We start from the raw sequence: 26,817 nt of genomic DNA on the forward strand, positions 1-26,817 counted from the left end.
CCATTTTACACAGAGTAAAAGCCTAATTCCATACAATGACCTAAAAGACCTGATAAAATGCATGCTTCCCCTAATCTCAACTACTTAGTCTTACTGCCTTCTGTTTTTCTCTACTCAAACACCTACTTCCTTGTTATTCTAGTATGTCCTAACCTTAGGGACTTTTATTCTATTTATTCTCTTAACAATTTTACAGTCTGTTCCATCTATCCTGGTCATTTTTTTCTTCTATAAAATATAATCCCCTTCTGACAAAGTATATAATTCATTGCTTTTAACTCTCTTGGCTAGAACTTAAACTCCAGGTGAGCAGGGATTTTGTTTTGTCCACTGATGAAATTCTGATGCCCAAACAGTGCCTGACACATAGCCAACAAATATCTGTTCAAGGAAATGAATGAGAAAATGGCTACTTAATTATACTAAATGAAAAACCATACGTAACATTATCTTGTTCCATCCCTAATCATAGAAGAGTTAATCACCATACGAAAACAGTATGATTCATTAACAAAGATTTTATAACAAAGCAGGTACACTTGAGCTTGATTCCTGGCTCAAGACTTACTTATTATATGATACTGAGTTATATAGCCTCTCTGGGTCCAAGTATCCTATCAGAAAAATAGGGATAACACTACCTCTACCTCACAGTTGTTATAAAGATTGAATGACTGTATGGGGCGGGGGGTGGGGGGAAGCTCTGTAAATGTTATTTATCGTTAATAGTGTATGAATTAAATTAAACATTTTTTTAAATAAAAAATCTATTCTTAGGCTTTTGGAGACTGGATAAAAATATTAACAACATTTTAAGTAGATCAAGGTAAAGATTAAAGTCAAACAAAATACAAATATAAAAAGGCAAACAAAATATCTTTAAACTGTAAATATTGCCTTGAGTTTTTATACAAAATTAGGCTTCCATTAAAATTTTAAAATATAAAACAACTCTGATCTTCTAAAATCTGCCAAAATGAAATGAAACAATAATTCTTACTGAGACGATCTCTATAAAATTCAATGTTTTATTCCTTGACTTATACATGAAAATGCACAAAGCTAAATTTTTGGCCTTAACATGCTGGTAATTTTTAAGTACTTATACATATTTGTTTTACATAATCAAAATTATTTTAAATTCTTTAAAGAAATAAAAATTACCATTTGTATAATAGTAAAAAAGAAAACTACAGATAAAACCTAAATATCAACTGGCAACCAGTTATATAAATCACATATTCATACTCAGAAGAGAATACTATGCAGCCACTAAAACAAACGTATTAATGACTGAAATCAAATGATCCCATGAACATTTTTTTAAAGTTACAAAATACATACAATATGATGTATGTATATACAAACAAAAATAAACTATATAGTTCTATAGGTACACAGACTTACAAATAATTGTAGAAAAAGTATATATCCCATACTGGTTAACAGTCGTTTCCTTCAGGGAGGAGGGAGGTCTACGTACTAAATAACGTGATCATGGAGAACTTTGGTTTTATGTGTATCGTTAGAGGTTTTAAAAATAAAATGTGTATCACTGATGACTTGTACAATTTAAAAACCAGGCAAGACAACATATGGTGTCAGGGGGTACCAGACTTTATTGGGGGAATCACTTCATACATTATATAAATGTTTAAATACTAGGTTGCAAATCTGAAATTAATATACTATTGAATATCAACAGTGATTAATTTTTTTAATTTAAAAAATAAAACAAATGAAGAATTAAAAAATATCAGAATGAAAAAAGAAAAAACAGGCAAGACAAAGTAGACAGAACAGAAACTACTTCAATTCCCATATTCTCCCCTGAGCTCCAGATTCTTAGGTCTGACTATTATTTACAACTGCCTACATAGTTAAAATGGCTAAATCACAACTCTATACCTGGGCATCTCACCCTAGCCTCAATAGCACCATAATTCATTCAGTTGCTCAAGCCAAAGATACATTCATTATCTTTTCCTCGCCAACATATTCTTAAGATTCTATTTATAAAATATACCCCTACTATAAACCTTAAAATATATACCTACTTTTTTCTTCTCTTCTTAACCATCCTATTCCAAGCCACAAATATCCATCCCTTCCCAAACAAATTTCTACAAGTCATCAGACTGGTCTCCCTGCCTTCCCACTTGCTCCCAGCTCTGACTCCCTCTCCCTCCTACTATCCTGCTCCACATGGAAACTAGGGTACTCTTTTAAAAATGAAAGCTGAATCATGCTCTACTCTGCTTAAACATCCAATAATTTCCTATCTCACTTAAAATAGAATTCAAACTTCTTATCTTGGATTATAGAAGACCCCCTCCAGTCTACCCATGACTGACTCTGACTTTACCTTATGTCATTCTCCTCCTCACCCACTGCAAATCTGGGTTTATTTCTATTTCTCAAAAACACTAAGGTCATTCCACCCTTATAGCCTTTGCACTAAGTGTTCCTTCTGCTAGGAATGCTTTGTCCTCTACCTTTAAAAGCTAACACTTCTTATATTCCAGCCTCAAGCTAAATATCTTCTCCTCAGAGAAATTTGTTATTACTATTCAATCTAAAGTAGCCATCCTATTACTTTATATCACATCACTGAAAATTTTTCTGATTTGTTTAGGAACTATAAGGTCCACGAAAGTAGGTACCTTGTCTACCATGTCAAACAGTGCCTGGAATATTTTGTGTTTTTTTTTCTTCAAGTCCACGATCTATATTAAGAGTCACTATTTGTGTTTTACAGTTCTTTGTGTTGTATGGGTTTGACAAATGCATAATGCCATGAATTCATCATTACAGTATCACACCGAAAGACCTCACCACTCTAAAAACTCCCATTGCTTCACCTATTCATCCCTCTCCCCTCACTCAGAAACCCTGGCAGCCACAGATCTTTTTATCATCTCGAAGTTTTTTTTTTTACCTCTTCCAGAATGTTAGATAGGTGGAAACATACAATTTGGAGTTTTTTCAGACTAGCTTCTTTCACTCTGAAATATGGTTAAAGGTTCCTCCATGCCTTATCATGGCTTGACAGCTTTTTTTAAAAAATTGCTGAATAACATCCTATTGTGTTTGTATCATTCACCTACTGACATCCTGGTTGCTTTTAGTTTGGGGCAATTATTATAAAAGCTGCTATAAATATGCATGTGCATGTTACTTGTGAACATAAGTTTTTAAAGCAATTGGGTAAATAGGAATACAACTGCTGGATAACAGTAAGCTTATATTTTAGCTCTAAGAAACTGCCACACAGTACTCCAACCAAAGTGGCTGTACCATTTTCCATTCCTACAAGGACTGAAGGAGAGAATTCCTATTACTCCATATCCTCGCCAGAATTTAGTATTGTAAACTTTTTTGGTATTTGCCAGATTAATAAGTATACAGTGCTATTTCACTGATGGTTTAATTTGCAATTCCCCTATGACATATGAGGTTCAGTGTCCTTCCTTATGCTTATTTGCATGTATATTGTTTAGTGAGGTATCTGTTCAGATCTTTCGCTCACTTTTTATTTTCTTATTGTTGCATTTTAAGAGTTCTTTGTATATTTTAGATACAAGTCCTATAATGTATTTCACAAACATTTTCTTGCAGCCTGTGGTTTCTCTTTTCGTTCTCTTAACATGTATAAAGATTCTGGTCACCAATTTTAACATGGGTTTCTGTGTGTGAATGAGGGGTTTCCCCACACCAAAGAGCAATTCTCCAACACCAGCTGAGTGACCTACAATTTAACTCAATTCTGACACTATCTACCACAGTCCTATAAGACTGCCCACTCCAACTCCACTGCAGACACTAGTCGTCAAATCCAAGTTGTCACCTATGCTTTTGACCAACCAGCTACAGACTGAAGATTCCAACGACTTCCTCCTTAGGTTTGATTAATTTTCTAGAGCGGCTCACAAAACTCAGAGGAACATTTTACTTACAAGGGATAACAGTTGGGGGCACACAATAGATATGCTGAGAAGACTGGAAAGGAAGAGGCTGGAGAAGGAGACACTTGGGGGAATAAGGGTTTTGAAAAACTCCTGGACATTATGGAGAATCTAGGAGACCATGGATGTGCCCAGAGCTGGATGCATACTCAGAAAAGATCTGAGAAAACCCTGGCTCTTATCTTTGGTTGACAATCAGGCTCCAAACAAACAAAGTGAAAACTAAGGCACAATTTTCAACTGCTGGAAGGAGCACAGGAATGCCTTAACACAGAGCCAATCTGCAAACACTAGGAGGGTTAGGGATTATTTTGGGGGTGTTCTAAGAGTTTAATGGTATCTATCAAATCACTAGCTAACTACTAACCTAACAGAATAGACTTTTCAGTGGCCTTACATCATAAGGAAAACAAACTACATAAAATTAGTTTGGAAAAGTCATCAAAGAAGCAACCAACCACAACAAGCAGCAATAAAAAACCAAGAGGTGAGGAAAGAATCTGATTTCCAGAATTGCTGTATTATATAACATTCCAAATGTTCGGTTTTCATACCAGCAAACCAATTTCAAAAGCACATGGGTCCCCAACCCCTGGGCCACAGACCAGTATCCGTACATGGCCTGTTAGGAATTAAGCCGCACAGCAGGAGGTGAGCGGTGGGCAAGCCAGTGAAGCTTCATCTGTATTTGCAGCCACTCTCCAGAGCTACCATCACTGCCTCAGCTCTCCTCAGATCACCAGGCATTAGATTCTCATAGGAGCACGAACCCTAATGTGAACTGTGCATGGGAGAGATCTAGGTTACGCAATCCTTATGAGAATCTAATGCCTCATGATGAGGTACAGCTGAGGCAGTGCTACCAGCGTCTGGGGAGTGGCTATGAAGACAGATTAACAGCAGAGGTTTGACTGTATAGAGACCATAATATATCAACTGCTTGCAAACTCATATCAAAATCCTATCAGTGACTGACAAGTGACAATTAGCTGCTAGCAGCTTTATGGTAACAGGCTTTATAGTGGCTAGAGAGTTGATGTACTGCAACTGTATGTCAATTAAGCTGCACCTGGTGGCAGACTTTAAGTTAGAATCTGACACTTATTTTCGTCTGCAAGTGGCCTGCCCATTATTTTATTTATGACTTCTGCCCACACCTCTTTCCCACAATGCACACTTGCCTGGGTCGGTTTTAGTAAGCCCGCAAGCCAAATCTAGCCAAAATGAGTAAAAAACAAAAGTCATTAGAAAGCTTCTTTGAAAAGGAGGAAAGACAAAATGATGAGACAGCAGAAGACTCTAAGACTGGCAACAAAAATAAAGCTGCATTTAAAAGAAAATACTAAGAATCCTACTTAAATTACAGGTTCATTGCAACAGGTGATTCACATTCTCCAAGCCTGTTTTGTATAATATGTGGCGAGCAGCTATCCAACAAAGGCCATGAAACCTTCAAAACTGCTTCACCACATGGAGACCAAGTACCCTGCATTAAAAGACAAGCCTCAGGAGTTTTTCAAAAGAAAAAAGAAATGAACACGAAGAACAGAAGCAATTACTTAAGGCTACCATTCATCAAACATGTCTGAACTAAGAGCATCATTCTTAGCGGCTAACCACATTGCTAAAGCTAAGCCCTTTACTACTGGTGAAGAGTTGATCCTGCCTGCTAAGGACATTTGTCGTGAACTTTTAGGAGAAGCTGAAGTTCAAAAGGTGATATGTGTTCCTTCTTCGGCTACCATTATAACTAGACGAATTGATGAAATAGCAGAGGATACTGAGGCACAATTGTTAGAGAGGATTAATGAGTCATAATGGTATGCAATCCAGGTCGATGAGTCTACTGATGCTGACAACAAAGCAACAATGCTTGTTTTTGTGAGATCTATTTTTCAGGAGGATGTGCATGAGGATATATTATGTGTACTAATGTTGTTAACCAACACCGTGGATGCAGATCTATCCAAGTCTTTGAATGATTACATATCAAGAAAACTGAACTGGTCATTTTGTGTCAGGATATGCACGGACGGAGCAGCTGCCATGACTGGATGGCTTTCTGGTTTCACTACTCAGTTCAAAGAGGTCACTTCTGAATGTGAGTCTATGCATTTTGTCATCCATAGAGAAATGCTAGCTAGCTAAAAAATGTCACCTGGACTTGATAGCGTTTTGCAGGATATAATTAAAATTATCAAGAAGAACTGGAAAATTTAAACAGACCTATCAGCAGCATGGAAATTGAAACAATCATCAAAAACCAAAAAGTAAAAGTCCAGCACAAGATGGCTTCACCAGTGAATTCTACCTAACATTCAAAGAAAATTTAATACCTATTCTCTTCAAACTCTTCCAAAAAATCAAAGAGGAGACAATACTTCCTAACTTATTTTATGAGGCTATATTACCTTGATACCAAAACCTGGTAAAGATAACACACACAAAAATTATCAACCACATTAAAGTACATGCCTAGAACTCAAGTCTGTTCATGCACCTCTGTGAGGAGATGGACGCAGAGCACACAGGTCTTCTCTCATACACAGAAGTGAGATGGCTTTCTAAAGGAAGATCACTAGCCAGAGTTTTTGAGTTACAAGAGCTGTTTCAGAGATTTCTTTTAGAAAAAGTCAACACTGGCAGCACATTTCAGTGACACAGAATGGTTGCAAAATTTGCTTACTTGTGTGACATATTTAACTTGCTTAACCAACTCAACCTGTCACTTCAGGGGAGAATGACGACTGTGTTCAAGTCGGCAGATATAGTGGCTGCATTCAAAGCCAAACCGGAATTATGGAGGCGACGAATTAATACTGGGATTTTTGACATATTTCAAACATTAGCTGAGATTTTGAAAGAGACTGAGCCAGGGCCTTCTTTCTACCAGCTGGTGCATGATCACCTATCTCAGCTTTCAAGAATGAAGCATTACTTCCCAACCACAAAAGACCCCTAAACTGGGAAGGAATGGATTGATGATCCATTTGTAATAAGCCAGCTGAATCAACTTTGTCCATGCTAGACGATGATCAACTGCTTGAGACTGCAAATGACAGTGGCCTTAAAAGTATATTCTAGATGTCAAATCTCTTTACATTCTGGATCAAAATCAAGGCAGAATAATCTAAGACTGCCACAAAAGCACAGAAAAGTCTATTTCCATTTCCAACATCCTATCCTTAAGAATCAAGATTTAAGCAACATACTTTGGCTCTCACTGTCTCTCATTACCCCCCAGACAGGACCAACAAGCTCAGAGCTCCTACTGATTCAGAACTATGGTGAATTGTATAATTATTTCAATGTAATAAGAATAGAAATAAGTGCACAATAAATGTAATGTGCTTGAATCACCCCCAAACCATCCCCACCATCTCCTCCACCTGTCTGTGTAAAAACTGTCTTCCATGAAACCGGTCCTTGGTATCAAAAAGGTTGGGGACCGCTGCAAAAGCATATTAAAAGGATTAATACACCATGACCACATAGAATTAATCAATGAGATACGAGGATGGTGTAATCTCAGAACCAGCTCAAACTGATCCTATTTCTTGTTTCTAACAAGCTACTGAGTTGCTTTTCAGAGACAAGAGACCAAAACTGCATCTCATGCAGCTGAAGCATGGGCAGAGAACTCTGACCTCCAGCTGAACTCAAAACAAAATCTCATCCCCACCCCCCCAAACCCTTACCTCCTACCATGAACCAAAGGACCAGGAAATGACCAGAACTTGAACACTGGGACCCTTTCAGAAGTGAAGGGTCTATTATCCAGAAAGATCCAGTACTGAAACCCCTTACCATATCTTACTATAAATGGCCAGTTTCAAAGTTCTCCAATTAAAACCTGCCCCACCAGTGCTTCCACATACCAGCCTGTTCCTAAACCTTTAAAACTTGCCCCAAACCTTGGATTGGGGAGACAGATTTGAGCCTTGCTTCCTGTCTCCATGCAGGTCGACTCAGCAGTAAAATGTTTTTCTTTTCTCAAAAGTTGGTGCCATACTATTGGCTTCTATGTGCATCAAGCAGCAGGCCCTTGCTCAGAAACAATATGAAAATCAATGTGTCATGCCATATTAAAAAGACTAACAATAAAAATCACATGATCATCACAATTGATGTAGAAAAAGCATCTGACGAAATTCAAGTCTTTCATGATAAAAACTGTCAAACTAGGAAGAGGACATTACTTCAACAAAATAAAGGGTATATGTGAAAAAGCCACAGCTAACATCACATTCAATGGCAAAAAATTGAAAGCTTTTCTTATAATACCAGGAATATGACACAATGCCCAATCTCGCCACTTCTATTCAACATTGTACTAGAAGTCCCAGCCAGAGCAATCGGGCAAGAAAAAATACAAAAGGCATCTAAATCAGTAAGGAAAAGTAAAATTATCTGTTCCAGATGACATAATCATACAGACAGAAAACCCTAAAGACTCTATACAAAAACTGTTAATACCAAATTAAAAATTCAGCAAATCTGCAAGACACAAAATCAACATACAAAAATCAGCTGCACTTCTATACATTAACAATTAACTATCTGAAAAAGAAATTAATAACCCCATTACTAGACTTATCCAGATGATCACTTCACAAGTATATAAATGTTTAATCACTATATGTTGTACACTTGAAACTAATATATTGTATGTCAACAGTAACAAAAAAAAAATCGAAGATCCTTAATCCAAAAGAAAATATATAGTCAACTGATGTACAACAAGGAATACACAATGAGGAAAGAATAGTCTCTTCAACAGATGATGTTGGGAAAACCAGATATCTGCATGAAAAAGAATGAAACTGGCCCCTTATCCTACTCCATAAACAAAAATCGTCTCAAAAGGGATTAAATAAAGACTTAAATATAAGACATGAAACTATAAAACTCCTACAAGAAAATATAAGAGAAAGCTTCATGACACTGGTCTTAACAATGATTTCTTGGCTATTACACCAAAAACACAAGCAACAAAAGCAAATGTAGACAACAGGGAGTAACTACATCAAATTAAAAAGCTTCTGCTCTCCAAAGGAAACAATATAGAGTGAAAAGGCAACTTATGGAAAGGGAGAACATATTTGCAAACCAGATATATGATATTTAATATCCAAAAATACACAAGGAACTTCTACAAATCAACAGCTAAATAAATAGATAAAGAGATAGATAGATAAATAATCCAATTAAAAGACAGGCAAAGAACCTAAACAGATGTTTCTCCAAAGAAGACACACATATGACCAACAAGTATATGAAAAGATGCTTGACAACACAATCAGGAAAATGCAAATAAAACTCACAATGAGATATCACCTCACACCTGTTAGAATGGCCACTATGCCCCTCGCCCAAAATAACAAGTGTTGGAAAGAATGCAAAGAAATTGGAATTCTTATACACAGTGGGTGTATCTCTAATATTGAATATAGATGCAAAAATCATCACCAAAATACTACCAAATTGAATCTTGTTACAACCCATGACCAAATGGATTTTATACCAAGAATGCAAAGACAGATGAGTATCCAAAAATCAATCAATGTAAGAAATCACATCACTGGAACATAGAACAAAAACCACATGATCATCTCAATAGACACATAGAACAAAAAACCACATGATCATCTCAATAGACAAAGAAAAAGCATGTGACAAAACTCAACAGCCCTTAATGATAAAAACACTCAAGAAACTAGAGTGGAAAACTTCCTCAACCTGATAAAGGTCATTTATAAAAACTCCACAATTAACATGCTACTTATTGGCGAAACAGTGAATACTTTTTCCCAAGATCAAGAACTGTCTTGCTAGATCTCAGCACTTTTATTCAGCATTGCAGTGGAAGTTCTAACCAGGGTAATCAGGCAAGAAAATAAAATAAAGGGCATACAGATTGAAGAGAAAGAAGTAAAACTATCTCTATTTGAAGATGACATTATCTTATTTATATACAGAAAATCCTAAAGAATCTAATTAAAACTAAAACATGTTTAGCAAGTTGCAGGATATAATATATAAAAGCCATTGTAAATATGGTAGCAATGAAAAATCTGAAGATAAAATTAAGAAAATAATCTGTTAACATAGCATAAAAATGAAGAAAATATTTAGGAATTCAACAAAAAAAACCCCACAAAACTAAAAATTACGGATGACCTAGATAAATGGAAAGACATCCAATGTTCACAGATTAGAAGGTTTAACATTGCAAAAATGGCAACAGTCCCCCAAACAATCTACAGATTAAACACAATCACTATCAAAATCCCAGCTGCCTTTTTTTGCAGAAATTCACAAACTGACCCTAAAATTCACATGGAAATGCTAAGGACCAGGAAGAGACAAAACAATCTTGAAAAAGAAAAATAAAGTTGGAGGACTCACATTTCCCAATTTGAAAACATAATATAAAGCTACAATAATCAAGATAGTGTGGTATTGGCATAAGCATAGATATATGGATTAATGCTATAGAAATCAGTCCAGAAATAAACCCAAATGTCTAGGGCCAAGTGATTTTTGGCAAGGTGCTAAGACAATTAAACTTATCAACAAATGGTAACGGAACAGCTAAATATTCACATGCGAAAGAGTAAATCTGGATCCCTACCTCACAACTACGGACAAAAATTAACTCACAGTAGATCGTAAACCTAAATATAAGAGGTAAAACTATAAACTTTTAGAAGAAATTAAGTTTAATTCTGTGACAATGATTTCTTAGATATAACACGAAAAGCAGAAACAAAAGAAAAAATTCCAGTCCGCAAAGATGATCTTTACAACAACCTGATAGTGAATCCTTACTCAGTGGGCCATGCCAACTAGAAACTAGGTGAGGTAGTTAGTAGAGCCGTGTCAGGTGGCTACAGCTGTGTCAGTAGGAGGAGACCACAGCCTGGCAATTGGTACCATTAGTGGACAAACCCGGCATTGCCCAGACCTTTGTGTGATCTGGGTTGATGCCCATACTGACATCAATACACCCCTCATAACTTCACCTGGAAATCTCCATGGACAGCCAGTGTCATTTCTCCCCAGATAACTACAGGACAAGGTACCACAGCTCCGAGGATTTTCCTGGATCACATCTTGTATCTCTTCCCCCAAGTATCGTGTATATTGGCCTAAGAGATGTGGACCCTTCTGAACATTTTAAAGAATTATGATATCCAGTATTTTTCCATGAGACACAAATTAACATGGTATCCAGAAGGTCATGGAACAGACATTTGATCTGCTGATTTGCAAAAGACAAAGGCCAATCCATCTGAGTTTGATACTGATGTTATCTGAGTTTTGATATTGATGTGGCTGGCTCAGCCACAGGAATGCCTGTTGTAGGGGGAGTGATCTATCGAGAGGGCATGTATATTACTAAGGAAATACACAATAAATGATTGCTGTCACCACTGGATCTTGTTGAAGTCAATTCTCAGTTGGCTGTTTCAGAGGAAGAAACCAAGGCTACAGCTGGCCTAGCAGTGGATGTGATTGCTTTACGTTTTAGTCAGAAAAGGGAGGGAGGGCATAATGTCTATGACCAGTTTCCTACTCTCAGTTCACCAGATGAAGAATGTGTGAGAATTTATGAAATACTGTGTGCTGACACAGCTTCATCACAATGAGCATTCCAGAGTTGTGAGATGTTTGAGGGGACAGATAGTACATGCTCATCTGAGTTGATGCTGCATTGATGAAAACATTTGCACATTCTCACAATTGTAAAGTTTCCTTTCCCACTCCATTTTGGTGACCAATAATACTACTGCAAATGTATTTGTTTTTTTATAGTTCACAGAGTATTAATATGTTGAAGTACTATATAAATTTAAAGAAGTCATAAATAGCATTTATTATCTTGGTTAAAAAAAAGGAAAGAAATCAACTCACAAAATGGGAGAAAATTTTTATAAATCATGTCTGATAAAAGTATCTAGAATATATAAAGAACTCTTATAACTCAATACAAAAAGACAAATGATTGAAAAATTGGCAAAAGACCTGAATAGACATTTCTCAAAAGATACAAGAATGACCAATAAGCACATAAAAAGATGTTCAACATTTTTATCATCAGGGGCATGTAAATCAAAACCACAATGAGTTATCATTTCACACACAGTAGGATGGCTATAATCAAAATGACAGAAAACAAGTGCTGAAAAGGATGTAGAGAAATTAGAACCTTCATACAATGCTGGTGGACATGTAAAAAGCTAATTAAACACTGAATTAACATATGATCCAGCAATTCTACTTTTAGGTATATACCAAAAATATGAAAACATATATTCACACAAAAACCTGAACATAAATGTTCACAGTAGCATTACTCCTAATAGCCATAAAACAGAAACAACTCAAAAGTCCAATGAATGAATTGTGGTATATTCATACAATTGAATATTTTCAGCAGTAAAAAGAAATGCTATATAATGAATAAACCTTGAAAATATGCTAAGTGAAAGAAGTCAGTTGCAAAGGAACATATACTGTATGACTCCATTTATGTGAAATGTCTGGACTAATTGAAAAGACAGAAAGTAGATTATTGGTTGCCTAGGGCTGAGTGAATGGGGAGCTGGGGGTGACAGCACAGGGATTCTTTGGGGGGTAATGATGTTTTATATTGATTGTAGGGATGTATATACAACACTGAATATACTAAAAGCCATTTAATTGTACATTTTAAATGGGTATATTGTATGGTATGTGAACTATATCTCAATAAAGCTATTTAAAACAAAAAAAAAAGTTAGGGAAAGATTTTGTTTTTCTAGACTAAAGTATTTTAGTATCAATGGACCCTCACTAGAATTTCTAAAGGATTTACTTTGGAAATAAGGAAAATGATCCTCAAAAGAAGTTCTGCAACTCAAGATACAAAAGCAAATAAGAAAATGGTAAACATTAGGTAAATCCAAAACATCTAATTTGGGGATTTAAAAATATAAAGCTAAAATGCTGAACAACAGCATTAAAGTCAGGAAGGCAGGTAACTGGAATTAATTGTTCCAAGATCCTTACATTGTTCAGGGCAAGACAAATATACTGAATAACTTTTGTGAATTAATATGCAAGCTAAAATTTCAAAGAAAAGAAGTAAAAAAGTAAAAATCAAGTGCACAAATTCCAAACCAGTATAGAAAAAACGAAAAGAAAAAGATGCGAGGGAAAAATGTATGAATCCAAAATTAAACAAAAAAATGAAACATGTGGGAAAGGGACTTTAACAAAAAGATAGTAGATTACACATTCACATCTGAATCCCCTTACTAATTCTCTGTAAACTCTGGCAAAGGAATTTTAAAAATTAAAAAAGTAATAATAATAAAGGTCAGGAAAAAGAGAAGCAGAGGTGACAAGCAAGTAACTCAGTAAGATACAAAGCAGGTGGACAGATGCCGAAAGCACACTTAAAAAAGTTGACTCCCATGCTGGTCATAGAGAAAAGTCAAGATGGTTTCCACTGTAGCATCCTCAAGAGGAGGTACCAGGTAATTCTGGAAGTAGAAGTAAAGTTGGGACACATAAGCAGGATTGGTTGAAAGGTGCTTACCAAGCATTTTGATCCCTAAATCCCCCTACTTCAGATCAGAAGGCTAGGGTTTTCTTGTTTTTTGTTTTTTTGTTTAATTTGTTTTTAGCTCTAACGGGTAAAATGGAGCATCTCTAGAATGGGAGATGCCAGGCATAGTTTGAAGGCTGGAAAACAGTATCAAAAACAGGAGAACTAAAGGAACATATAGGAACAAAATGACAAAACTCCCCATCTTCTTTTTCCAGTTGGCTCCCAGCCCCACTGCAGCCAAAACTTAACCAAAAAGCCAGGAGATAGGACCATTCTTCTTATGAAGTTCCCCAAATAGTCCACCAGATAACCCCCATAGTGAGATTCTCAGTTCACATGCTCTGTCCTCCCTATATGCACAATCAGTGCTCCAGTATGATTTTTAGTCTCCCATCCTTAAAAATAAAAAAAGAAAACTTTTTAAAAATATATTTATCCTTGGAGAGATAAAGATAACTATTACATGAAACAAAATGCCATTAAAAATAACATTTAGGGAAAAGGAACATGAAAACTCTTCCCAACAGTAACAGCCTATTATACTATGGAGACAGGCTACACCGATATGGTCATCTCTTGAATAATCTGAAAATGCAAGCTCCATACACAGATTTCAGTTTGTCAGAGCACTGGAAAAGGGATCAACTGATACCTGCTGCTGCCAGGCTGACAAAATAATTTGGCTGCCAGAGCTACGATGTAATCTTAAATAACTTCCAACGTTAAACTACTCTTTGGTCCTTGCGAGGACTGGGTAGCAACATGCTATGTTTTCCCTATGAGTTCTGTGTTCTTTATTTTCATAAATATCTTAATATGTAAATCTCCATTACCTAAGAAACCTTGCAATTTGGGAAAGGCTAATATAATTTCCAAATACATTATAGGTAGATTCTGAATGATCGATTTGGTCAGTCACCTAATTAACAATGACAATTACAATATTAAGTGCTATTACATTCACTTTAGTTATTAGATCACAGAATACCTTCATTCTTAAACAGGGGTCTGCAAAGTTTCTGTAAAGGGCCGAAAAGTAAATATTTTATACCTTGTGGGCCATATGCTCTGTCACAACTACTCAACTGCCATTGTAGTGTGATGACAGCCATAGACGACACATAAAATGAATGAATGGAACTGTGTTCCAATAAAACTTTCTTTATAAAAAAACAGGCAGAGAGCCAGATTCCTCCCATAGGCCAGTTTGCCAACCCCTGCTTCTCAAGCATCAAAATGAAAAAACTAGGTACTATTTGAGAACACCCTATACACATCACCATTACAGCTAAAAACTCACAAATTCCACAAGATATTAGAATAAAGCAGTTGGGTACTGTAATTAAATTTTCTATATCTTCTTTATCTTCATTACTACTCTTTTCATTTGGCTCTCTCTGCACTATCATACTAATTTCAACATTTCTCCTTGCCTTACCCCAATCTATCCACAAAGTGTTGTAAAAATAATATTTCAGGTGAATTCCCTACACCTCTGATGACCTCCACAATAATGGCTTGCCTATTCTCTTACCTCACCTGCCACTCTGCCATACATACCCCATGCTCCAACCACACAGAATTATTCATTGTACCCCAACATGCAATCGGTTTAATACATCTGTGATTTACTTTATCCCAATCCTTCTGTTCAAAATTTGCCCCACTTCTTCCCTAAATTCCCATTCGCCTGGTCTTCTCTTATCCTTCAACATTCCGCTCAAACATCTCATCTGGTAGCCTTCCCTAAACTCTAATGCAGTAATAATGAACTTCTGATCAACTCTATAGCATATATTCTAGGAGATATTATAACATGGTAATTAAGTGGGTAGGCTTTGGAGTCAGACAGATCCAGATACACATCTCAGCACTGTCACTGTATAAACTTGAACAAATTACTGAATCTCTGAGCTATACTTTCGTCATTTAACAGGGATAATTTTAGTTTTGTTTTAAAGACTGAGCGCTATAAATGGTTTTAAACCTAGTAAGTGTTCGAGAGTTTTCTCTTACCTGTTTGCAAATCTGCTTCCTCTTTCGAACTGGTTTTTCTACAGTTTATTTTCTTCTTTTAATTTGTTGGAGTGGCACTGGTTAATAAAATTACATAGGTTTCAAGTGTACATCTGTATATTGCACAGCATCTTCACCACCAAAAGTCGAATCTCTTTCATTACCATATATTTGACTTCCTTTACCCTTGTCTACAAAACTGTTTTCTTGAGGTCAAGGGCTATCCATGTTTATACATTGCTAGAGCCTAACACAGTGGCTGAAACATAATAATAGTAAGCCCTCGAATATCTGTCAAATCAATAAATAAACATAAAAAGTTATGCTACTCAAGGTAAATTTTTCCCTAACACCTCAGAAGAACCTGAATTTAGGATACCTTTCTTACTGAGACATTAAAAAGCTTAAAAATATCTATTATAATCCTAAGCACTCACCACTGTTCATCATTTCTCCAAATAAATGGGAAAACTAGTAACCTATGCAAAAGAGCATCTACTTGTGAATAAGTGAAGTTACAAAAGACTTTTTTTTTTGACAACATAAAAGCAACCAATGAATACACACTACACAAAGTTTCCCATCATAATGGTAAATGTCACAGATTTACAAAGATAAGAATGCTTTTGCCCTCCTAGAATTTCAAATGTGAGGGAAAGCCATAATATAATCAGAATTGCAGGAAACTGACACCATGCTCTTTATATGTACAAGTATTATGAGTAAGGAATAGTAACTAGTTTTGACTTTGTGGAGCAGGGGAATTTAGACAAGATGCCATAGAAGAGAAGTACTGTAGGTGAAAAAGATAATAGGATGAGAACAGGGGATTTGTTCCAGCGTGGTCAACAAATTGGGTATACAGGGAAAAATAATACAGTAGAAAAAGAATTGACCAAAAAAATCAATGAACTGGGTACCAAGCCCCAGTTCTGCTCTTATAAATATTAAAAATAAACAAAATTTGTAATTCATAGGCAATATGAATGTCTTCCTTAGAAAATCCAAGAGACGCTACATAATGCAATTAACAGCTGACCAATATCATGGACAACGTGAAAAGTAGAAAGGTATTTAAGTGAAAAAAGTAAAAAAAAAAAAATTTATCTCAAAACCCAACAATTTTGAGGTAACTATACAACCTTGTAAACATAAAACATATTCATAACAGGGCAACATGACAAGAAAACAAGCCAACCAACTAACCAGGGAAGGCATCCTTGGAATTCAGATGAAAAGAGGAAGAGTATATAAAATGATTTGAACTCTTGGCCAGTTAAAAGTCTAGAAGCTATGGTAGCCAGCCTCCAAGATGGCCCCCAATAATTCTCACCTCCTAATATTCAGACTTTTCCAATTCCCCTCCCGCATTGAAACAATGTTGACCTGTATGACCAACAGAATATCAAGTGACAGTGTACTATGTCCAAAGCTAGGTTATGAAAGGAATTACAATTTTTGCCTTGATCCTTGGAATTGCTTGTTCTGGGGGAAGCAAGTCACTCCACTATTGAAGACACTCAAGCAGTGCAATGGAGAGGGCCAGGTGAAAAGGAACTGAAGCCTCCCATCAAAAGCCAGCACCAACTTGCTAGCCATGAATGAGCCTTCTTGGAAATAGATCCTCCAAGTCCCAGTAAAGACTACAGATGAATGCAGCCTTGCCTGACATCTGACTACAATCTAAAGAGAGAACAAACCCTAGAACTGCTCAGCCAAGTTACACCTAAATTTCTGACAGACAGAAACTGCAGGAGATAATAAATAATTGTTATTTTTAAGTCACTAAGTTTTGAGATAATTTATTACACAACAATAGAAAAACAAACAGAAGCCGAAGTATAATTTTGGCTAAGTACTAGGGTAAAGTAATATCTCTACTCTAAATTACATGAACAAGAAAACTCATAAAAGAGTATCAACCCACCATGCTTTGGATCTATCCTAAGTTTTTAGAATTCAAATACAAGGTTGTGTACATTTATTTTACATTCAGTAATAATTTGTTTAAGCATCATGTGGCCTTTAACATTTTTTTCAATTACAGTTGGCACACAATAATGTATTAGTTTCAGGTGTACGACATAGTGATCAGACATCTATACAATTTACAAAGTGTTCATAACAAATAAATCCAGTACCCACGTAACAGCATTCAGTTTATATTGTAAACTACATTCCTTATTCTATACTTTACATCTCTATGACTATTTTGTAACTACTAATTTGTAACTTCTTATTCCCGCCCCCTTTTTCACCCACCCAAAATTCCCTCCTATCTAGCAACCATCAAAATGTTATCTGCATCTATGAGTTTATTTTGTCCTTTAGATTCCATATGTAAGTGAAATCATACAGCATTTGTCTTGGTCTGTCTGACTTACTCCACTCAGCACAATATCCTATAGGTCCATCTATGTTTTTGCAGATGGTATGATTTCATTTTCTGTGACTGAGTATTCCATTCTGTGTGTGTGTGTGTGTGTGTGTGTGTGTGTGTGTGTGTGTGTTCACCTCCTCTTTATCCATTCATCCACTGATGAACTTCCAGGTTACATCCATATCTTGGCTACTGTAAATAATGCTGCAATGAACATATGGACTCATATATCCCTTCAAAATAATGTTTTGGGTTTTTTTGGATAAATACCCAGAAGTAGGATTACTGGGTCCTTGTCTCTTGTTATAGCCTTTGTTTTAAAGTCTATTTTGTCTGGTATAAGTACTGCTACCCCAGTTTTTTTTTTTTTCTTTTTTTTCTTTCTTTCTTATTTGTTTGTTTCTTTGTTCATCTGTTTATGCCTACAGCGCTTGGTCTTCCTAGGTGGTCTCCCATCCAAGTACTAACCAGGCCCAACCCTGCTTAGCTTCCAAGATCAGACATTGGGCTTGTTCAGGGTGGCATGGCCATAGACCACAGACCGCAGCTCCACTGGGGCGTGAACCCCAGACCTTCTGCATGTAAAGCAGATGTGTTAACTCCTACACTATAGAACCACATCCTTTTTTTTTTTTTTCTATTTTCATGAAATATCTTTTTCCAACCCTTTACTTTCTTTCCATCTGAAGTAAGTCTCTTGTAGGCAGCATATGTAAGGGTCTTGTTTTTGTATTTAACCACCCTGTCTTTTGATTGGGGCATTTAATCCATTCACATTTAAAATAATTGTTGATACAGATATGTAGTTATTGCGATATTATTATTCATATTTTTAATTTTTTTTTCATCTTCTTCTTAAACAAGTTCCTTTAACATTTCTTTTAATAGTGGTTTGGTTTTTTCTTATCTGGGAAGCTCCTCGATTGTCCTTCAATTCTAAATGATAGTTTTGCTGGGTAGAGTAATCTCGGTTGTAGGTCCTTCCTATTTATTACTTTGATTATTTCATGCCAGTCCCTCTGGCCTGCAAAGTTTCTGCTGAGAAATCACCTGAGAGCCTTATGGGGGCTCCCTTGTAAGTAACTAACTGCTTTCCTTTGGCTGCTTTTAAGACTCTCTGTCTTTATTCTTTGGCGTTTTAATTATGATATGTCTTGGTGTGGGCCTCTTCGGGTTCAAACTGTTTGGAACTCTCTGTGCTTCCTGGGCTTGTTTGTCTATTTCCTTCACTGGTTAGAAAAGTTTTCCATCATTACTTCTTGAAATAGATTTTCAACAACTAGCTCTCTGTTCTCCTGGTACCCTTATGATCCTGATGTTGGTATGCTTGATATTGTCCCAAAGGTCCCTTAAATTATCCTCGTTTTCTTTTACTCTTTTTTCTTGTTGCTGTTCTAATTGGGTGTTTTCTGATACCTTCTCTTCTAAATCATTTATCTCATCCTCTGCTTCATCTAGTCTACTATTGACTCCCTCTAATGTAGTCTTCATTTAGCTATTCTATTCTTCATTTCTGAATGGTTCTTTTTGTTTTCTGTCTCCATTTTTATTTTTTCTATCTCTTTGTTAAAATTCTCACTGAGTTCATCTACTCTTCCCCTAAATTCATAGACATGCACAGAGTAATGATGATGTGAAAACATATTGAGATAAGACCATGTAAAGATGGAGGCAGAGAGTAGAGAGATGTGTATACAAGCCAAGGAATGCCAAGGATTGCAGGCAACCATCAGAAGCTAGTATAAAGTCATGGAACAGATTTTCCTCTGAGAGGTTCCTACCCTGCTGACACCTTATTTTGGCCATTAAGATTCCTAGACTGTGAGAAATAAAGTTTTTCTGTTCTTTTAAACTGCCCAGTTTGTGGTAATTTGTTACAGCAGTCCAAAGAAACTAATACACTCTATGTAAGACATTCTGAAAAAGGCAAAACTACTGGGAAGAAAACACATTAGTGCTTCCAAGAGGATGGAATTAGAGCAAGATGACAACAAGGAGAACGAGTATAGACTGCAAGTATTGGTCAAAATTCAAAGACCCATGTACCTGAAAAGGATGAATTTTATGAAGTTATATCTCAATAACTTGCAAAAAATAAAGTCTTTCCAATGTGAATGACCAAAAAAAAAAAAATGCTGTTAATGTGATTTCTACAATAAAAAGAAAAATGGCTTATATCTCCTATTTTGGGGAGTTGGCTCCATGACCCATTCTTCCTTTCCAGCACCTCCTTCTAAATCCATTACCTCATGGCTAGCTTAACCTAGCTTTCCTAATTTCCCATTCCTTTTGCCTCCTCTACCTTCCTCCTCTCAATTTTTAAAGCCAAATTCAACTTTGCCTCCATCCACAGCTTTGAAATTCATAAGAAACAGAGGCGAAGATGAAAGTCTCTGCATGAATTTCCTATGGAAAATAACTGACTTTTAAAATGACTTTTTAACAAGCTTTCAGAGTCAAGCACAGTGGTGTGCAGCTTATATATTCACTTAGTAAACTTGAACCAATAAAGGTATCAATTTGAATCTAAAATCTAATAGAATATTAAAACAACCTATTATCTATTAGCCTGTCAGTTACAAAGGAAATAGGGTCAGTTCTTAACACTTTTATATCATTTATTTTGAGTAATGTTTACTATCACACTAGAAAAATGTGCTAGAATGTCTAATGCAGAAAAAAGGTGCTAAAACATTACCAGAGGTAAAAACTAACCTTAACACCTTCTTGAAAGGCAGTAGAAAGAAAAATGTGAAAAAAGACACATTTCACAAGATTATTTCAGTAACAACTTGGCCCAGAAGCAACCAACAAGCAAACTACATTTCTAGCCCTATCTGTAGATAAATTATCAAATAAGATATTATGACATTTAATTTGTTTATTTTCAGAAATAACATATTTAACAACCAGTTATTTTTATTGGCTGCATCTGTTTTGACCTAGAAAAACTTTCAGTAGTTTAATATTGGACTATATTTTCTTAAGGGTCACCAAAAAGACATTTCAGAAAACATACAAAACCAATAAGGAGAAAAACTGCTTACTAAAGCAGAAAGTAGAGTTTAAAGAGCTCAAATACACAGTGGTATTCAAAGTAAAACCTAATGAAGTCAAACCCTCCAACAGCCTTATTAAAATACGGACACATTCTACAGCCATGCTACCCTGAACAAGCCCAATCCCGTCTGATTTCAGAAGCTAAGCAGAGTCGGGCCTGGTTAGTACTTGGATGGGAGATCACCTAGGAAGACCAGCTGCTATAGTCGTGCAAAAAATAAACAAACAAATAAGGGATTGTAAACTGACAAGGTCCTTGTAATCTGTGAGGTTAACCAAGGGTTGCCTCACCTAAAAAAAATAAAAATAAAAATAAAATAAAATACAGAAGCATAAACGGCAACTGTAAACAAAGTCATCTCCCTTGGGAAGGGCCACTCAGCCATGTTTCCAAACCACCACTCAAGTGAAAGAGCTATGTATCAAAGGATCTGTTTTGAAAATTCTGTCTTCATTCACCAGCCACTACTGTGAAGAATGAACTCCAGCCTCAATCCGGTTGGAAGCAGAACCACAGAGTCGGTGATGATTCTTGTGTATGCAACCCATTTGGGTTGATAATTAGATCCTGCTCTGCAGGGCCACATTAACAGAGACTAACTAGAACAACGTTTAGATCCGATTCTCCACTAATAACAAAGGAGCTGACCTTGATTTATGCAGTTGCTGAAGGTACTGTCAGAGGAGATAAGAGTTCTTTGGATTGGGGTAAACGGTAAAATACTCATTTCCATAACCTAATTTCTCAATGAAAGATGATGGAAGAACTCAAACCCACTCATGATGGAGAAAAGCTGCTCTCTTATTTACTGCAGAAAGTTACGTTAACAGGGAGGTAAAATGAGATGTGGACCACCATCTCCCCGACAACAGTGAGATCTTGGCTCTGAACAATATGTAATGATCTCAGTTCACTGCAAGCTCATTTCCTATTTTCCAATCAAATGTATCAGGGTGGATTCTAAAGCCTCTGCATAAAAAGACAATTATTTTATTCAATGAGGCAAACAGGAAGGTACAACTTTCAAGGTTCGACAGTATAAAAACAAAGTTTAAGGAAATTGGCACCAGAATCAAACTTTTAGCATTCATTTGCTGGTTTGAACTCTGTACCTACTATTCTATTAGTCATTTTTTACCCTGCTCTCCAAACAGCTTTCTGACAAACATTTTAATCTTAACTACTATTACGAGTTGTTTCCTGGCTTTGACTACTTACTGCTGGAGTTTAAAGGAATTAACATGCCATAAATAAATATAACTACTATGTTACTAGAAATAGTTCTCTTTTGCAAACAACGCTTGTGTGAAATTATACAACCTAATTATATATAAAGTTGAATTTCATGGCTCCCAACACACTCGTTTCTGATCATCTCCCAATACCCATGAATTCTTCTCAAAATACAAGACCCCGATGGCCACCATCCCCACCCTTCTAGCTATCATTCCTAAACATTTAAGATTTATCAAGTAAACTGATGTCAGTAATGAGTGACTGAGTAATGTACATTTAAGAAACAAATTAATGCATTTGTATTAAAAGAAGTCAAAAAGCACTGTTACTCAGACTGTGTTAAAAACCCAGAAAAAAATTCAAAGAGAACCATTTACACCAAGAATCCTAAATACTGGGCAAGGGAGAGGCGGGACCAATTACTACTTACCCACTAGGAAACAAATAGGATTATGAAAGCAAAGTCAATTGTACGCTCCAAAAAATTTTGGGTCTGCAGATATTCACCTTACTACTGTACTCCAAAACTATCCCCTCTACTTTGACTGAATCTGAAAAGGAACTGAATAAAATTATTATTCCAAAGAAGACAAAATACCGCACACATCTTTTTTGTTCTCACAGGTTAACGAACTGAAATCCAGGATAGTTAAATGGATTGCTCAATTAGGCAAATAATTCTTACATATGCCACCAATGTATTATCCATAAGAGAAAAAATTGAGAAATTAAGCTTCATCAAAATTAGAAACTTCTGCTGCTCAAAAGATACTATTACGAAAATGAAGAATAACAAAAGGCTAGGAAAATATATTCGTAAGACACATATCTGATAGGATTTAAAGCTAAAATTTTTACAAAAGAATTCTTAAAAGTCAATAAGACAAATTACATAATCAAAACGGACTGTCCAAAGTCACAACAGAAGATGTGGCCAAAAACTGAGATCTCTCAGTGCTAATTTCATGATTGTAAAACCATGGTTCCATAAAAGAGCCAAAAAAGATAAAAGGGAAACAAACAAAAAATATTTATGTCATTGCTATACTTGAACTTATTCATTTTGGTCCTTTTAGAAATTATTAAAACATATACTGAATTTAGGTTCACTCTCAAACCTCTCGATGAAAAAAAAAAAATGACAAATACCGCAGTCTCAGAATTTCACTGAAATGACTGAAACAGATTTTCTTCCCTTCAGAATTAGAAAAAGGTAATTCTGTTTGGATACCTCAGGCTGACTGTGCTTTCTTAGGTAAACAGCAAGTCCTCTAACAGAAGAATAAAATTTCTTTTAATAAGATAATACATCTTCCTTATATAAAATAAAATTTAAGTGACAAAAGGACTTCCTTGCCTAAAAGCTTAATCTTTTATAAACATTTACCCCACCAAGTAAATGGTTAAGAGAATAGTGAAATCCAAACCAGAAAAAGTTGTAATGAAGGTTCTGCCCTAACCAACCTTTACCTTTAACCTCTAACCATCAAACATTTACTGAGGGACCATTTTGGAGAAAATGGTTCTAATAGCTCTATCAACAATAGGAAATGGAGAGGAGTACCAGTAGACCCAGATGCAGAAAAGACATGGGAAGCAGCCTGGAAAATTATTAAGATGTCAAAAAAAAACCCAACAACTCAAGTAAAAAATGGGCAAAAGATTTGAACAGAAATTTCTCCAAAGATATATAAATGGCAAATAAAAATAAGATACTGAATATCACTAGTTATTAGAAAAAGGCAAAGCAAAACCACAATGGGATAGTGCTCCACCTATTAGGACGACTACTATTAACAAAACAGAGAACCACAAATGTTGACATGGGTGTGGAAAATGAAATTCTTGTGCACTGTTGATGGGAATGCAAAATGGTAGAGCTGCTATGGGAAACAGTAATGTGGTTCCTCAAAAAATTAAACATAAAATTACAACATGATCTAGCAATTACACTTTTGGGAATGTACCTAAAAAGACTGAAAGAAAGGACATGAACAGATATTCATATACTCACATTCATAGCATCATTATTCACAAAATAGCCAAGAGGTAGAAATAACCCAAGTGTCCATCAATGGATGAATGGATAAACAAAATGTGGTATACGCATAAAATAGAATATTATGCGGCCTTAAAAAGAAAAGAAATTCTGTCACATGCTACAACATGAACTTTGAAGACATTATGTTAAGTGAAATAAGCCAGACACAAAGGACAAATATTGTATGATTCCACTTATGTGAAGTACCTAGAATAGTGGAATTCTAGAGACCAAAAGTAGCTAGTGGTTACCAGAGGCTAGGGGAGGAGGGATGTGAGTTACTGTATAATGGGAACAAAGTTTCAGTTTGGAATGATGATGGAGATGCATAACTACATGATAATGTGAATGTACTTAATGTCACTGAACCAAACACTTAAAACGGGTTAAAACAGTAAATTTTATGTACATATTATTTTACCACAATAAGAAACCAAAAAATAATCAGGACAGATAAGTGCATCATTTTTTTTCCCCTACAAATGAAAACATCAATACATATAGTTTTAAAAACCAGGGCAGACTGAACATAGATGTTCCATCTCCATTCCATTCTGAAACCCCAGCAAAATGAAATAAAGGAATAAAAAAGTATAAACTCTGAAGGACAAAGACAAAGGGAGAGGAGATGAAAGCAACATCTGGACAATGAAAAGCAGTAGTTACAGTCTGCACATTTCAATACACACGGAATACAGTTTTTAATTCACCTATAGTAAATATCTTTCCTCCAAAAAATTCAAGAACAGAAAAAGATAATTTGGGATTTCCCTTTGACTACTAACATTCTACAGAAGCAAATGTAGTTAATCCCTCTCCCATGTTCTTTCCTTCCCACTTCTAAAGCAGAGCTATAATTGAACGAACCAAGTGAAAATCCCTTTTAATTTTCTGAACAAGGCAACTACAAAAACTAGGTCAGACCATGCTTCAAAAGTTAAAAAAAAAAAATCTCTTCTCCATTAAATGAGATTTAGATTTAACTCAATTTGACCCTATTGCAGTCTCTACGACGGCAACTTTGTGTACTTTTCAGAGGCCCAGTTCAGCACCCTTATCTATCAATGAGGGAAATGGTGCTACAGCTCAAATATTCTTAATATTCAGCTAACTTACTACTAACACATTATTCAGCTTACTTACTACTTACAACAACTACATTTCACATTTTAGCCAAAAATAAAGAATAACTTCCCTGTGTATGGCTAGAAAATTTTCATGAAAAAGTGTCAACAGAACAAAAAGCCTAGTGAAAATAAAATCCTAAAAAGTCACATTCTCAACTTATACAAAATAAACACATTTCACCTTTCTACAATGTTTATTAGGGATTCTTTAAAAACGTTCTGAATCATAAATTAATTACTGTGTCAAGTTTCTGCAGCAAAATTCTACATCTTTTCCATGAGCAAACCATTAATGTGTGTTTCCAAACCTTGGCAGATAGAAAATTTCCATGGATAAAGTCTAATGTAATCAGAGGTCAGCTGAGATCGCCAAAAATCTGAAACTAGAAATGTGATAAGCAGTTGAACTACTTTGATCATTCCTTTTCTTTCTATTCTACTTTTGCAAACTAGGGAATCTTAAGATTAGGTATATGACCCATCATTAAGGAGTGTGCTGGGACTAAGAGAGTAATGAAGCAAAACTCACAACATGAAAAAACAGGGATAACCTGTACACACAGTATTATCTTGACATACCCCAGTTTTTATCAAAAAATGAGTAGCTTACAAAATTGACCCTCTTTATCTACTGCAGACTCCCACTGTCACAGGGTGACCTATATACAAGTTTTTGTCTTCTATACAAGCTTTTGTCCCTTACCATTCCCGTTAGCACCTCCCTCGGCTGGTCTACCTGCCTCCAGATCCCACCAACCCTAGTAAATACTGTAGACTTCAATGTTATAAATGCATCTTCACAAAATACCATTTCATTCAATTAGCCAATAGGACTTAAAGGTTTTTCCAATATAAGAAGGCCAGTCTCTTAATTTTTCCCAACTTTCTCCTATTACTGGGCCCACACAAAACCCCTTCAGACTAATCTAAAACTCCAACTAATCTAATTCACAGCACTTCTACCACCTCAAATCCATTCCTGCCTCCACACCCTTGTCCATTCTGAATCCATATTAAATAACTTCCCTTCTCCTTTCTGCCTTAATAATTATTCTGCATACCCCTCATTCAGCCCTAGTATATCAGGTATAGACTGAGGTATTGCTTGAACTGTTTTAAATCTTTATGTGGGCAAAGACTTTCTTCCCAAAGGGCAGTGAACATGCGTTATGCTGCAAAAAGTCAAGCCCCAGATCAGAGGTTGCAAAGTGGTAACCCACAAGACAAATTCTGCCCACAGTGGAGATTTGTTTCACCCACAGTGTTTATATTATGAATTCACAAGTTGCCAATGTTTAAAAATAAAGATTTCTCACAAAATCTGGATTTCTAGCTTCTCTTTAGAAAAGTTAAGGTGTTCAGACCACATTGAGTCTACACTCCCCACTAAGAT

At 35.8% G+C, this 26,817-nt stretch overlaps 1 protein-coding gene and 2 pseudogenes across 1 annotated transcript in view; 1 reads left to right on the forward strand and 2 right to left on the reverse strand.

Moving 5' to 3' along the window:
• ITCH (itchy E3 ubiquitin protein ligase) overlaps positions 1-26,817 on the reverse strand; it is a 104,425-nt gene that overhangs the window by 69,464 nt on the left and 8,144 nt on the right. The window lies entirely within an intron of this gene.
• On the forward strand, positions 9,327-11,617 carry LOC107519475 (annotated as a pseudogene).
• LOC118610450 lies at positions 18,379-18,494 on the reverse strand (annotated as a pseudogene).

This window comes from Rousettus aegyptiacus, unplaced genomic scaffold, assembly GCF_014176215.1.
Source record: "Rousettus aegyptiacus isolate mRouAeg1 unplaced genomic scaffold, mRouAeg1.p scaffold_m13_p_12, whole genome shotgun sequence".
Taxonomy (NCBI): domain Eukaryota; kingdom Metazoa; phylum Chordata; class Mammalia; order Chiroptera; family Pteropodidae; genus Rousettus; species Rousettus aegyptiacus.